This window comes from Cygnus olor, chromosome 1 (assembly GCF_009769625.2).
Source record: "Cygnus olor isolate bCygOlo1 chromosome 1, bCygOlo1.pri.v2, whole genome shotgun sequence".
Lineage (NCBI taxonomy): Eukaryota > Metazoa > Chordata > Aves > Anseriformes > Anatidae > Cygnus > Cygnus olor.
In genome coordinates, this window is record NC_049169.1 from 147,064,308 (window position 1) to 147,078,643 (window position 14,336).

Sequence of the window (14,336 nt, forward strand, 5' to 3'; positions counted from 1 at the left end):
GAAATGTCGCTTCCCTTCTTGGCTTAGCTGCAGACTCCTGGTCTGTTGGAAGCAAAGTCATGTAAGGTGAATCTTTCAGGAGCTCACTTCTCTTTAGTTACCTAAATAAAATCTTTTAAAATGTGTTGGATATCTAGTTCTGCCCATTGTGTCCTGATTTTTGGTCATCACACTTATTTACCAAAAAATTACTATCTGGGAGTTGAAGGCTTCTTAGGGGACTTGGTGCCAGCGTTTGGTACCCAGTATTTTGCAAACTGGGTTCTTGTCTCTTGCTTAATATCACTGTGGTTGAGGTTCTCAACCTTAGTAAAGAAAATATCAATAGTTCCCTCCTACCTTCAGCCCTCTTGTTTGTTTACAGTGGAAGCTATCTAAACTGTTATTCAATGTGCATGTAGAGTGCCTGTCACAAAGAGGCCTTGATCTCTTTGAGACTCTATAGATTGCACAAATTATAAGCACTTACTACATTTGAGAGGTTTTTTCTTCTTATTTATGTCCTAATTAAATGTATGGTATGCCATCTCTGCTACTGTTCTCAGCAGAGATGCGTCTAACTTTCTCTTAAAGATCTCCAATGATGGAGATTCTGCAGTGTTCCCCAGCAAGCTTGTCAAAGTATCTGAAGTGCTCGGCTGGTATCTCTCTGCTGTTATGTACCCACTTAGTCTTTGCTACTGCAGGCTAAATTCTCACATTTATTACTCATAGGCAAAGTTTCTTGTATCACTGATCATTCTTTATTGTTTTTCTCATGACTCTCCAAAAGCAACGTTCAGTTCTGAACTTAAACCATCTGGCCAAGAGCTTGTCAATACTGAGAAGAGCCTGGGGCACTTCATATATTTAATGCAGTGTACATGCCTGTCTACGATACTTAAAAATTCAGAATTGAGAAGGGTCACTAGATGAGACTATTGTCATTTCTGTCTTTGATTATGCAATTGCCATGGCATCTCCTCAGATTTAATTTGATCTTTGACAAATATGTATGTATCTGAACATTACAGTTAAATGTTTGCTGCAACTCCATTTATTCCAAGTAACACCTATTAGAAAGAGCTAAATCACAGGTGTAGAGTTGTTGCATAGACTATAAGACTACATCTGCAACAAATGCTGTAAAAATAGTCAGTTAATATGACAATAATTCTCTTTCCCTGTCACAAGAAGGTTTCATGTGTCCCAAGTCAGAACCTCGCACCATCCAGGAGGCCAAGAATATTCCTAGAAAGTGCCAGAAATGGCAGTCTGCAGTTGGGAAAAGGTGAGGAGCGTTAGAAGAATGTGACATTCACCAACAGTTGTGGAAATCTGTGTATACCTCTTCAGGTTTTAATATCATTTCCCTTATCAAAGTTTAGAAGGAATGCTTGCACAACAGTACACCTTGTTTTGATAGCCAGGTAGTAAATCAGAATAAGGAGGTGTTAGTGTGTATGTGTCAGCCTGCAACTGCACAGTGCTATGTGGAAGCACAGCGTTGTATGTACATGCAGTATGATACCTCCTCAACTCCCTGTGATTCCAGAAAGTGAGAAAAGCCTATTTAGGACTGCCTTTTCAAAGCCAGTCAAAACAAAGTGAAAATAACCGGAATCTGATCGACCACTGCCAATTGGCCAAAATAACTCGGCACGCTTCGCTTAGGTCAAAATTTTACTAGAACATATCAGTCGGTGAGAAGTTCATTTTCAGTGTAACCATGCCAGTGAATACCAAAAACATAACACTTTGACAACTCAGTAGATGGACAGTTCTCCCATTTGTCAGCAGCTATTTTTTCTGTTCGCTGAGAAATGTGGGTGGGGGGCGAGGGGTTGTGGGAAGGTTTTGTAGGCTTTTTTTTTGATTGGAATAGTTTTAGTATGATGAGGACAGTCTTGTAGCTATCAGTTCTATGAGTGGAATTTTATCTCTACTGGGAGGTGAGCTCATTCGCCTTTATCGACCTCAAATCCATGTTTAGAAAAAAAAATCAAAGTAGAATGCATTCTTCCTCTTGATGGCTTACTCTTACACAACACAACTGCTTCTTACCACCCAGCGTCTCCTGAAAATTAGCTTTGATTTCAGCCTGTTTTGTACTTTCTGCTGCTGTAACAACAACGTGAGCCCTCAAATTGGCTATTTGTGTCTCTGGCTGTTTTTCAGTGACAGATTTTAGAGCATCTCACAGCCCATAAAAATTGCATCAAAGTGCTCCAGCCACCTTCTTCTTTTTCACTCTTTTAAGACCAGGGTATGGAGTAGAAGTGAGGCAGGATGTTTTATTCACTATAAGGTTCACTGAAACCCTGCTGGCCATCTGTGCTACCAGACAAGGAACCTCCCTAATTTGTGGAGCGCTTTCCTACCCTTTCACTGCCTGTTTGTTTTTCTTTTTCTCCCTGGCTATCCCCATGCCAGCCCCACCCTACTCCTGTAGCTGGTCCTTTTTTTTCTCCAGGAATGTGCAGCTGACGAACCTGAAGATGCTCTTCTTGCCAACTGGCTCTTTGGAGAAAAGATTTAAGAAGGATGTGGGAGTGGACTGTAGAGGAGACAGGAGGAAGGTTGTGAATGAGATTTGTCTAGGAACCCGTGGTGGATAGCTGGGACTAAGGCTGGAGAGGAGATGTGCAGCAGTGGAGAGTGGTCAAAACACAGCAGGACTCAGTGTTGCACAAGGGGAAGATAATTTGTTTCTTTGTAAATATTTATGTAGTAGACATGATCTCTGATAAGCTGTCATGGGACAGACGTTTGTGTTCCTCTCTGTGTTCAAATAAAGTTGCTGGAAACTCAGGGAACTGGGGTATTGTCAGTGTAACATTTTGGTTGTCTGAGGGCCACTTTAGGCTATGAGCTACAGCAGTGCCCGGCGTACCCACCACACACGGTCAACATGGTTCAGAGCCATGTTCAGAGTCTTGCTGTGGGCACTGAGCACATCGCTGGGGGTGAGTGCTAGGTAGTCACAAGTTGAGTTCGGCCAGTCAACAGCAAATAGCCTTTCCGTGTTACATACTTGATTAAAATAAGTTTCTGCTAAGCTAAAGTGAATCTGGCTCCCAAGTCAACCTTTGGAAGATTTTCAACAAACCACTTAGAAATGCAGTGAGGACTTTGCGATATAAATCTTACTTCAGTAAGTATGTTGAGTTGCAATTTCCCAAGCCCATTCTAGCTGTGGATTTTGTAATATGTCCTGGGTGACACCAGGAGCCACAGTGGTGTGCACTTTGTGTGCTGAGCTTTCCGTGGCTGCCTTCGGCCATTTTCCCAGGTGGCAGGAAGACCGAGGAGGGAAGTGTATGCTTCTGGTGGAAGTATAAAGTGACTTATCCATCCTCCTCCTCCCATGCTGCCTAGGAAGGGTAGCAGAAGCTGGGTTCATGGGCCTGTCATTTGCTAGAGAGACCTTCCTGGTAAGAACATGTGGCTGGAGGAGAAGGCAGGGGTTGGAAGATCTGGGTCCCAGTCTCCACTGATCATGAAAGATCTGTATAAGTAGGGGAGAGACCCACAGCTTACCTCATGGAAATGCCGCCTGTCCTGCCAACTCCATGAGATGGTGAAAGGGATTTTCCATACAGATGCCTTCACAAGCTCTTCCCTTCGTGGTTGGTCACCTGTAGCTCCCCCCACTGTCACAGTGCAGGGTCTGACCCAGGATGATCCAGAGCTTAGAGATCAGGCATAAAGGTGATGAGAAGAAGGATTTCTTAAGAAGGTAACTGAAGAGAAGTTGTTATGTTTTGTTGCTGTTTCAGATAGAACCAGTACGTGCTAGAAGTGCCCACAAAATGAGGAAAATCAAAACTAGTGGTAATGTTACTCTGTATGATACACTGTAAATTTTACACCAGCAGTTTGAATTTAATTTTGTTTGTTTGTTTGTTTTTCTTAATTAGGCAATTGTCAGTAAGAGGCTCAAACTTGCAATTAAATTCAAGTTTGTAGAAGTATTCCTTACAAAGAAATGCTATCCCTCTTGAACTTATACACATTAAGATAATAATCCAGCTTGTTCTAAAAGAAGGAATTCAGTGAATGGGAATTACATAAACTCTTCCATTGGTGTCGAAGGACGTGATCTATAAATTAGTAGATTGAGAGTAAACAGGAAATTCCACAGAACAATTTCAGGATAAAGAAACTATAGCAGCAGATGGAAAGATGTTTCTGTTGGAAGATTTTAGGAGTTGGTTTTGATACCATCTACCTTTTTGAAAAGAAACAACCTCTCTGTCTCCATGTTTTAGTTGTGAATTTCAGCTGTGCAGTACCAGAGCAAGTCTAGCACCAGCAAGGGCAAAACGCTGCACAGCTCTTGTCAAAAGCTTTATTCCCATATGCAGATCACACTTTTTTTTACTCTGTTCTTAGTCACATTGACAACTTTGTGAGCATTATTTGTCTGAACAGACGCCTAAATACATTAACATATGGACAAGTGTGTTTGAATATGTTTGATGTCTTTCTTCGGGCTAGAGCAAGATAACAGACAAGTGGTATAGAAGAAGCCTTTATACCTCATGTATCTTATATAACGTCAAATAGATGTAGTGTGTTTTCTACTCATTTTAATGGTATGACTCAGCTCCTACTAATAGTTCCTGGTAGCAGTTACTCACAAAAAGACTTGGTCTTTTTATTTCACCAGCTTTTCAGACAACCTCACAGCAATATTTTAGCAGCCTGCTTTCTACAAGGATATTTCCAGAAATCTATTAACATTCTTACTCAATAGAAAGAGAACACTTTAACATTAAAAAATGGACAAAATGTTCACATCCACGAGTTATTATTATTTTCATAGCAACTACTTTGTAAAACAAAAGAAAAGTACAAAAAACAACAGAAGAGAGACTAATTAGCAAATAGTTTGAATGCTTGAGATAAGGAATCATAATGGCTAGTAGGAAAGAAGAAACCTCACATTTAAGATAGTTTCTCAGCAAGCTGCATAATAGTGTCCAAACATACTTCCTTTTGGCACACATTGGTATACACAGACAAAAGAAACAGGAAAAGATTTTTTTAGGTCCCTGTGTCAGAAGCATGCACTTATGGAGAACTTGGCCATAAGAGAAAAAAGTTGCCAATATTTTATGAGAAGTGCCCTATTATAATTGGAGTAATGTAAGTCCAAAAAGTATGCTTTTGTTGGTCAAGTTCTGGTTTTCATCTGTCCACTTTCTTGTCTCAGTATTACTGATATGCTCTGCAGCTGAAAATGGAATATAAGCCAACTCATAGCTGATAAAGAAACATGGCTCTTTGCTATGCAGAGCATGAATTTGCAAGGCTGCTGGAGACATGGCAATAGGCAGAAAAGCTGTTCAGTGCAGCCAACATTGGGCTGCTCAGTTGTTCTCAGATCTAAATATAAAAAGCTGCCCATATTACATTTCTTTCCCCGGAGGTGGACCTCCAGAGAACGGAGCTCAGCAGGCATGCAGTAGGGATGATGAGCCAATGTGAAAGAACTGTGCCTCCCCTCCTCCACAGAAATGGACACCTGCATGACACGAAGAGCTCTCCAAGCACACATTTGTGTATGCAACACTGCTTACTCACGCTTTTACTGAACAAATCAGTCTCGAAATGGGTGTGAGTTTACTGGTAAGAAAAGTCATGCAAATAATTTTAGTGAAGCTTCCTTTTTTCTTCTCTGTAATATGAAATAAACAAAAGAATAAAAATGGACTTCTTTAATATACAGTTCCAAATTATTATGAGTTGTAGTTATACCACTACCATTAATATCAGCACAGCAGTTTGGTCCTAATCCTAAAAGATTGCTTGATACACAGAAGTAATGCAAATAATAAGATAATGATATAGTTTCACCACTGCACATTATGCTGCCTGTTGAAGCAAACGAGACAAACAATTGAAGACGGGAAATGTTATCCACTGATGAGGCTGTAAGAGCTCTGCCAATGTTAAGGAAAAAATCCATGATGGAGCTAAGAATTAAACTACTGAGGTCCACAAAGTGTTAATGCAGTCTCTTAACTATGAAATTATTGTATTGTTCTGAATTTATATTTCTTGTCTGCATGTAATTGGTACCAACTAATTCATTAAAGTAGTGTCTAAGCTGAAGTGTACCATAGGTCCCCCTGCAGCCAGCCCTGCAGTGCAGATACCCCTACAATCTTTCTTTCTCCTTGGTGAGCTTGGGGCTCTTCCAGTAGAGTGTAGGGCAGATGAAGGTGAAAAAGGAGGTGAAGTGAACCTGTGTCTGATCCTGATACACAGTCAGGAAATGGGTGGAATCATCATCTCTATCCAAGAGGTGGGAAGCTCTGTTGGGTCTTTCTCTTTAAATGTAGCCTAGCTGTCTTGCCAACTCTAAAAAACAGGGACCAGATTCTGTCCTGCATGTAAAAGGACTTCTTATTTTGAAGACCAACTGTAATCTTGAACTCTGCAGTTCCCTATGAAAATTCCAGGACTTCAGTTGCGAGAAATCTTCTTGCCTTGTTGAGATGTGTTTTAAATAGCCTAGCTGGATCTCTTAGCAAGGATGCTGACGCAACTCTAAATAAAACTACGCAAGCAGCCCAGCTATGATGCCACATTAATCTCAACAAGAATATTCTTCAAGTGCAAGTGCTAAACCTATTGCAAGAGTTTACGGAGGAGGAGATGATCATGCAGTAGCAACTTTGTTTAACATTTCTCCACATCTGTGGCTAACAACGAGTTCTTGAGTGCGCTAGACACTACTAGAAAAGGGAAGGATTTTGCAGCTCCTGGCACTGCATATCATATACCAGCAGAAAAAGCAAAGATTTATTTTTGCTTGCTGAATGAGAGGGAGAATGAAGTGCTGAGAGCTCTGTAACGTTTCATACTCTTTTAGACGCAAAGAGCCAGATGAATATTGTTGGAAAGAATGTGTTTATACAAGAATCATATTTATCTCAGAAGCTGGGGTCCTAACATTAGATGAGGCATGGAGTGAAAAAGCTGAGCACGTAGTAACTCAGCAAAATTCCTGCTTCTGCTATGTATTTGAGTAAGCTTCAATTACTTATTTTTAGGGGTTTGTTTTCAGAATGGCTCACATAAAATTTGTTTCCAATAAACATTCACATATACATTGAGCACAAATAAAATATGTTTGTTAAAGAAAGCGTTATTGTCCAACTTTGCTTTGCTTTCCTGAGACAAATGGTCACAAATGGTACTGTTAAAATCCATGCATTCGGGGCTTTAAAAAAAAAATTATCACCCTGCTTTTGGATAGAATATCAGCCTTGGTCCCAACCTTGCACTACATTGCAGGTTTTTGATAGTGCAATCTGGATGGATTCTTCTGGGGTCTAAGAGTACATTCCCATGCTCTTTGACTTCATTGATTTAATGGTAAATGGCACATTCTTGGAATGCTTTCAGCGGAAGGATTCTATATAATATGGATACAAATAAGCCTGTGAAATAGTTTGTATTTTAAGTAGAGCTGTTATTCCCTCTTGTTATATTAGTGTGGTTTCTTTCATTCCCATGTTGTTCCTAAAGCTTGTTCATGTGAGAGATTCTGAGCTATGAGAAATTGGAGTTAAACTAGCTTTTACTATAAACTGCTTTCTAAGAAAAAAAAATGAGAGATGTTGGAAATTTTCCCATTGCACATCTGTTAGATGTTAGGCCCAAATTTGTTCCCAGTTCAGCTGCACTGGTTTAGTACTGGAGTGATTTAATTGAACTCAGTGGAGTTAATCAGAGATGACAAGGCAATACAGTTTGTTGCAACATACTTACTGTTTAAATACTGGCAATGGCCATGTCTAAGATAATCTCAGATCAAGAAAATCTTATCATGAAAGGCAGAGAAATCTATGAATCAGTGATACCCTTTTGACAAGAAACTGTAATGGCCAGAAGTTGGTCCAGAAAGAGCCTTATTCTAGCAGACTTCCACCATCAATCTCGCCTTGCAGTGGAAACCTTTTCTGCATCCACTGCTGCAATCCAGTGAAAGACCTATTCCAGAGTTGTATTCACTCTGTACTACCTTTGGATACCCTTTCCATTTTAGAAATAAATCTCAGTCTGAGTTCTGGTTTATAAACTGTATGCATGTGGTTCAGTTCACATGCAGATTAGGGAAAATAAAAGTTAGATGGCAATAAAAGCCCTTTTAATGAAGGAGGGGCACAAGCTGTTACCTCCTTCACTTTAGTTATCAAAGCCATAGCTGTTAGAAGCAGTTCTGTTGGAAAAGAGATGAAAAATAAAGCAGATTTGATTTCTGTTAAGTCCTCTTTTGCAAAACTCCAGCAGAGGTAAGGGGAATTAAAGCTGCTCTGCAGAAGCAGCTGAAGAAGCTCCCTCCAACACAAGGAAATCTTAGGCTGGAATAAAACCAGGAGAGCCAGCCTGGTGACATTAACTCCATTCACAGCATAGCAGGTGTAAAAACCAGGAGACAGCAAGATCCAAACGTACTGTCCTCCAGCATAAAAGCTAGGAAAATTTCTTGCTATTGTATGGCAGAACAAATGTTAACAGAACTGATTTTGCTTACCTGAAGTGTTTTCAAAACTTGAGATGTTTTATTCCTAAATAAGGCAAAACTGAGATTATTTTTCTTTAAGGACTAAGATGGAAAACCACTGTTAGAAAGAAAAATAGACGTGGCAGTGTAGCTGTGCTCTAGACTTAAACCTGAACCACCACATCGGATGTGGGTGCTGCAGCTGTTGTGCAATTCACCATCACAAGGGTTGGCACCAGCTCTGGTTTCGTCCAAGACTTCCATGTTGGAATTTGAAAATCTGTCCCAATTCCCCACCACCACCGTCAATGGCTTCTGAACCAAGACATTCAGATAATCATTTCTGACAAATCGATGTTTTCTGATTATAAAACATTCATTGAAATAATCTTAAACATCTCTGGGTTTAGGGCTCCTGAAGTTCAGTGCTAAAATCTCCTTGGACTGACCTAAAAATTGTTGGCTGGTGTGCAGCAAGTTGTGCCGTTATTGCTTTTATATTCCCATCTTTGTTTAGCCCTGTAATTCCAGAAATGTTGCAAGCATGCCGTGGTTTAGTTTGTGTTTCGGTTTGGTTTTTCACAGCAGTGAGAGTGATAAGCTCTTATATGGCCTAATTGGGATCTGTCGGACTGGTAGCACTTAATTGCACAGACTTTTTGGCATTCGTGTGCAACCTTCAAACACAGTGGTTCATGAACAGGACTAACTGCAGCTTATTCATTGCTTTACCATCCATGGTCATAACATTTCGCTAGGAGTAGTGCTGCAGAGAGCACACTGTATTCCTGTTAATATTACATGACAGCTTGAGATTTTTTGGAAACCTCCTCCCTCAGACTGTTTATCCCTCTACACTGATATTTGTCTAGAGATACGTTTTACAGCCTATTTACTTACAAAGGTGTCAGAAGATTGTTTACCAATAAAATGTAAATAAAAATATTTAGAGTGTATCAGTTGCCAGTAAATTTTCTTAGCCACAGTTTTTTTTAATGTTAAAAACATATAATAACACAAAAATGAATACATTTCAATGCTAAAAGGTATGTTACTTATTGGGGTATATTCACTTTCTTTCTGCCTACCCTATAATCAAAATAAACTGACAAAACCCACTTATTTTCTCCATTCAAACCAATAGACTGCACTGTTTGGATTTCACTTCCACAATCCTTTCCCACAGGATTATCACACTGCTATCATGGACTGCTATCATGGATAGTCTGGTTGAGCGACAACTGAAAGATCAGACAAATCCAGAATGGCTGTAATTACTGCTTAGAAGTTCTAATACTTATTTCTCCACTCAGAACTTCAAATATATAACTAGTAGTACCGTATGCAAACATTATGATGATTTTTTGGTGGGTTTAGGGCACTGGGAAGTGCAGGCAAATTTTGGAGCAAGTTAATGAGAGTGAGTCAGAAACTCTGCAGCATGTAAGAAATTTTGCAGGAGGCAGACTAGAGCATGTGGATAGCCATGGAAAATTATCTGAACTAATCAAACCAACTTATCATGAATGAATAGTCTTTCTATGGAGATAATGAGGAGGGAGTAGACTGGAATGGTGTAGGAGAACTTAAACAAGGAGCTCTGTATTTCATGCTTGTGATAGTAAGTGGCCTTGGGACTTTAAATTTTTTATAGTTTTTATGTCCATTTTTAGTGGTGTTGTCTTCATGCAGAGAATTCAAATGAGTCTCTCTCGAATGGTTAGGTGAATTTTATACCACTTCATAAAGAAAACTGAGTATTGCACGAGCTATACTTGACGTTTGTAGAGCCTATTGTGGATCAGTAGCATGGAGATACAGTCGTCTTTACTCAAGGCAGATGGGCAGCGCTGATGACGACTGTGGAGATACAAGTACTGGGTGCTATCCTGTTCCTCTCAGTCTTAATGAAGACCAACAGAAGGAAAATATCACACTAGGATAGCACCAAAGACTCCCTTAGACAAGGCAGATCAACAGCCTCAACAAAGGAAGGTCGCCTCTGTTCACCACCTCCTCCATCCTCCCAAAAGGTAATCCACTCAGAAAAAGCTGGCAAAGAGATGGCTGTGTTGTATGCCTCATTTCTGTCTCCTAACAAAGCTGAGGAAAAATTTCTGGCATATATGGTGAGAAGCAGCTAACAGTTTGCGAGAACTTCATTTGAGCTGTCCTATTAAACAGGTGCTGCCAAAAATAACTGGTCTCTTCTTTAGAGTTGGACCCTCCTATTGGGCTCCCGTGGTCCTTATGAGGGACAGCAGGGAGAGCAGCCACTCTGCATAGCACCCATTCTCTCCCTAAAAGGAACTGATGGGCTTTGGCTAAGAAGTTAGCATGGGCTTAATTTAGCCAGAACTAACTCATACTTTGCATTTTTTAGTCTGTGAGCACCTACCACGACAATGAGGTGTAGCCAGCAGCTTCGTGGCTTGTAGGGCAGCTGCTTCTCCAGGAATGGCTGCTGGTGGCTCTTCTCCCATGCACTGCTGCACGTCAGGGCTATTTATTGGCATAGCAGTGGTGCAAGAGTGTCTACAATACATACAATTTTTGGAAATGTACATATCACAACGTTATTACAAACAACCATTCAGTGTTGTACCATTTCAGTCTCCCAGAGGACATATAGAAGCATTTTAAAAGTATTCAAAGCATTTAAAAAGAGGAAGTTTTAAGTACTTGAAATTGCTTTGTAGATTTTCCCATGCATCTCTGACACCCCTCATTGCTTGGAAAAAAAAAAAAAAAAAGAAAAAGAAAGTAGGTGTGGCTGCAAAGATACCTGACCTTGAGTGAGGCTTTGACAATCATATCATATACTGACCGTAGTACAGTACTCAAGTTATCTGAAAAGGCAGAAAGGCGTATTTTGGGCCATATCTTGAAGGCCATAAAACACAGTTTTTCAAGTTTCACTTAATTCATTCAGTGGCCCCGTATGTACCCATGTATCCATGTAAGCTGTTAATGGTCACTTTGGCTATGAGGACCTGCCAGAGTGATTCTCAGATTTCTTTGGTTTGTCTCCACTGAAGATGGCCTGCAAGGTGCCCTTTTGATAGTTGTGTCTGACTAGGGCGTTGTGCTTCAATCCCTGCCTTGTAATGTTCCTGAAGTGGAACAAGGCATATTGATTACTGCTAGAATCTGTAGTCTTTTAAATAATGTTTTTTAAATCATGACCCAAAATTTAAGATAAACTGTACGATCAGTTTTATTGATCAGGAACTGGTGTATTTCACTGAAGATATACATGTTCCATTAGATTTAGAGAAAGAACTGAGTGAACTGAGTAACAATTTAAAAGTGTGCTAAATGCATGCTTGCATATTTTATATTTAATCTCAAAGATTTGAATGATTTTTTTTCACAGCACATCTTTGGGACAATGCATTGCTGTGTTGCTGAGCATGTTTTAAATTTCTAGATTTTTTTAAATTATAATGGTGCAAACATGCTTTAGCTAGTACATGATTCAACAAGTCTTAAATTAAGTCATAGCTAGTCTTTTCATGTTTATATTTTTGTCACTGTGTTATTTTCTAAGCACATATCTTCAGCATTTCTTCTATGAAGTTGTTAAAATCTGCACAAAAAACGTCTTCTGAAATATGCTTCTAAGCCCCTTTCTTATTTTTCTCCATAAATTTTAAGAAGTCCTGTTTATCTGTGTGCTGAAGGATTGCTGCTGACGCTGAAGCTTATGGAGCAGTCTAATAAAAATAATTAGCAAATACCAAACTAGCAGAAGTAAAAGGGTTTGTCTGAGACCTGCAGTTCTTTTGAGGTGTCATAGGGATTATGATACCCACCTGGGTAAGGAGAGCTCCCTCCTAACTCCAGAGAGGTGAGCACGAGGAGGTTTTGGCCATTGACTGGAGGGAAGGGTTCTCCTAGAAGTGTGGTTCCCATCTCCATTTCATCACACAGGAGTGATACTGCTGTTAACTCAGCGCAGCCCAGTCTCAAGCCTCCGTCCAGCAGATATATGCCAAGGTAACTCAATTATCCTATTGCTGTGAAAAGACATCTCTCAAAACTGACAGCCTGTGCTCCACCTACCAAACCTCCTGGGTGCTGCTGCTGCTCTCTGGGGAATGAGAGGCCTGTAGCTTTGCTTGTTTATTCTGTAATCACTCTTAGAAATTGTTAAGGTAAAAGTAAACATTATAGTAATTTCTTCTTTAATAAAATAGTTACACTTTTACTACTGTTTGGCTACTGCTAGTCTAGGGAGAGTGTAGAAAAAAAGCAAAGCAATGCAGAAAGAAGCAAAGACAAAACAAAAAATCTACCTATATTTTATTTTGTTCTCAGTAGGTACCCTGTTTTACCCAGTGAACACTCCATCTGAAGTCTGCACTTTTCAAAAACCAAAGCATGGTTCAAAGGCAGCACTGTCATTGTGGGAGATGGAGGTGTGTACTTGAACTGCATCAAGTTCTGGGATCTCTATCAATTTTCTTCCCAGTTTTCTTCCCAGTGGTTTACATGTAACTTCACCTCTCTTTCTCAACTTCCCTCCACCTTAGACGTATAATTTCTAACATTTCCAAATAGGATTAATGGCTGATACGTGGCTGTCATGGCTTTAAAAATGACGATGTTTCTTGGCGTGACTTTGTGGAGCATCTCTTGCCTCAGTTTAGGTATTTTTTTCCGAAAACAATTTATGTTTCCTTAGTATTACTAATTTGTTCATCCATAGTGAATGAAAGGAATCAGGATAGGCTTTACTGTTCATTTCTCTTTGTAAGTTGAAAGCTGTGTTTCTTAAAAACATAGCAATTAACAGCTGTACCTTATACGAATACATAAAGGAAAGTAGCATATGTGCTTTATTAATAGCACAGAGCAGAAAAGACTAGAAGAAAACAGTTAACCAAACAGCTCTGGGGTAATAATGTTTGAAGGAGATACCAACTTGTGGGAACCAAGGAGCCTTCAAGCACCCATGCTTTGGCTGTGACTTCTAAATTCTTTGCTTCAGACCTGGTGGAGGGTTGGTGGTTTTTCATAACTTCATGATAACAATTTGATGAGACTGAATGCAGATGGAATTTGAGTGATGACTGTTTCCCACTGAGAATATAACAACACAAGTAAACAGTACAGGTGGTAAAAATCCTGCCAGAGATGAAGGCTTGCCAGTCCAGGCTGCGTCAAGGCATCCCTGCCTTTCCTGTGCTGACACAGCGTGCTCTTCCTCCCTGGGTCTTCCTCACCATTTCTCTTTCTCCTTGCCCTAAGCCTGATCCAACTACTTTCAGATGATTTTTCAGTTTCATTTCTTTGTTTTGTCAGCAGTGGTTTAGGGCAGTAGTGTTCTTGATGCTGTGCAGAACACTGTGTCCTGTTGTCAATTAACTAATTTCTCAAATCGTCACTAATTTTAACTGTCAAAGGTCGGATATTCAACTAGGGATTGAGGTCATCTCTTCTCTAAGATAGGACTTGAATGAAACAGCAAGTTACTTAGCTAAACAGCTGAAAAGCAGTATCCTAATTCTAATCTTTTGCTAAATCTATCTCCTTACCATTTCTCCTGTATTTTCAAAATACATTTTACCTTTTTTTTCCAGATTTTCTGTGTATTAAGACGTTAATTTTTTGGGGAAAGTTCAGTTTAAGAGGTATTTCTACAGAAATCTCATAACCATTTTGCATAAAATAAATAAAATACTTTGAATTTCTGTGATAGTTTGAAATCTAAGACATCCACATCTCAATGTCTAGACAGACCTTTATAAATAACCAAAATTAATCGGGAAATTGTAATAAATGATTGTTCTCTTCAGAAGTAAAATACTTTTATTGAATGCTGAAAGGAAAT

At 39.6% G+C, this 14,336-nt stretch overlaps 1 protein-coding gene and 1 long non-coding RNA gene across 2 annotated transcripts in view; both read left to right on the forward strand.

The window, feature by feature from the left end:
• The window catches only part of COL4A2 (collagen type IV alpha 2 chain), a 139,968-nt gene that overhangs the window by 60,680 nt on the left and 64,952 nt on the right, over window positions 1-14,336 (forward strand). The window lies entirely within an intron of this gene.
• LOC121059822 lies at window positions 1,114-2,790 on the forward strand. Its single transcript, XR_005814656.1, has 2 exons — window positions 1,114-1,270; window positions 2,453-2,790. It is a non-coding gene; the product is annotated as an uncharacterized LOC121059822 (long non-coding RNA).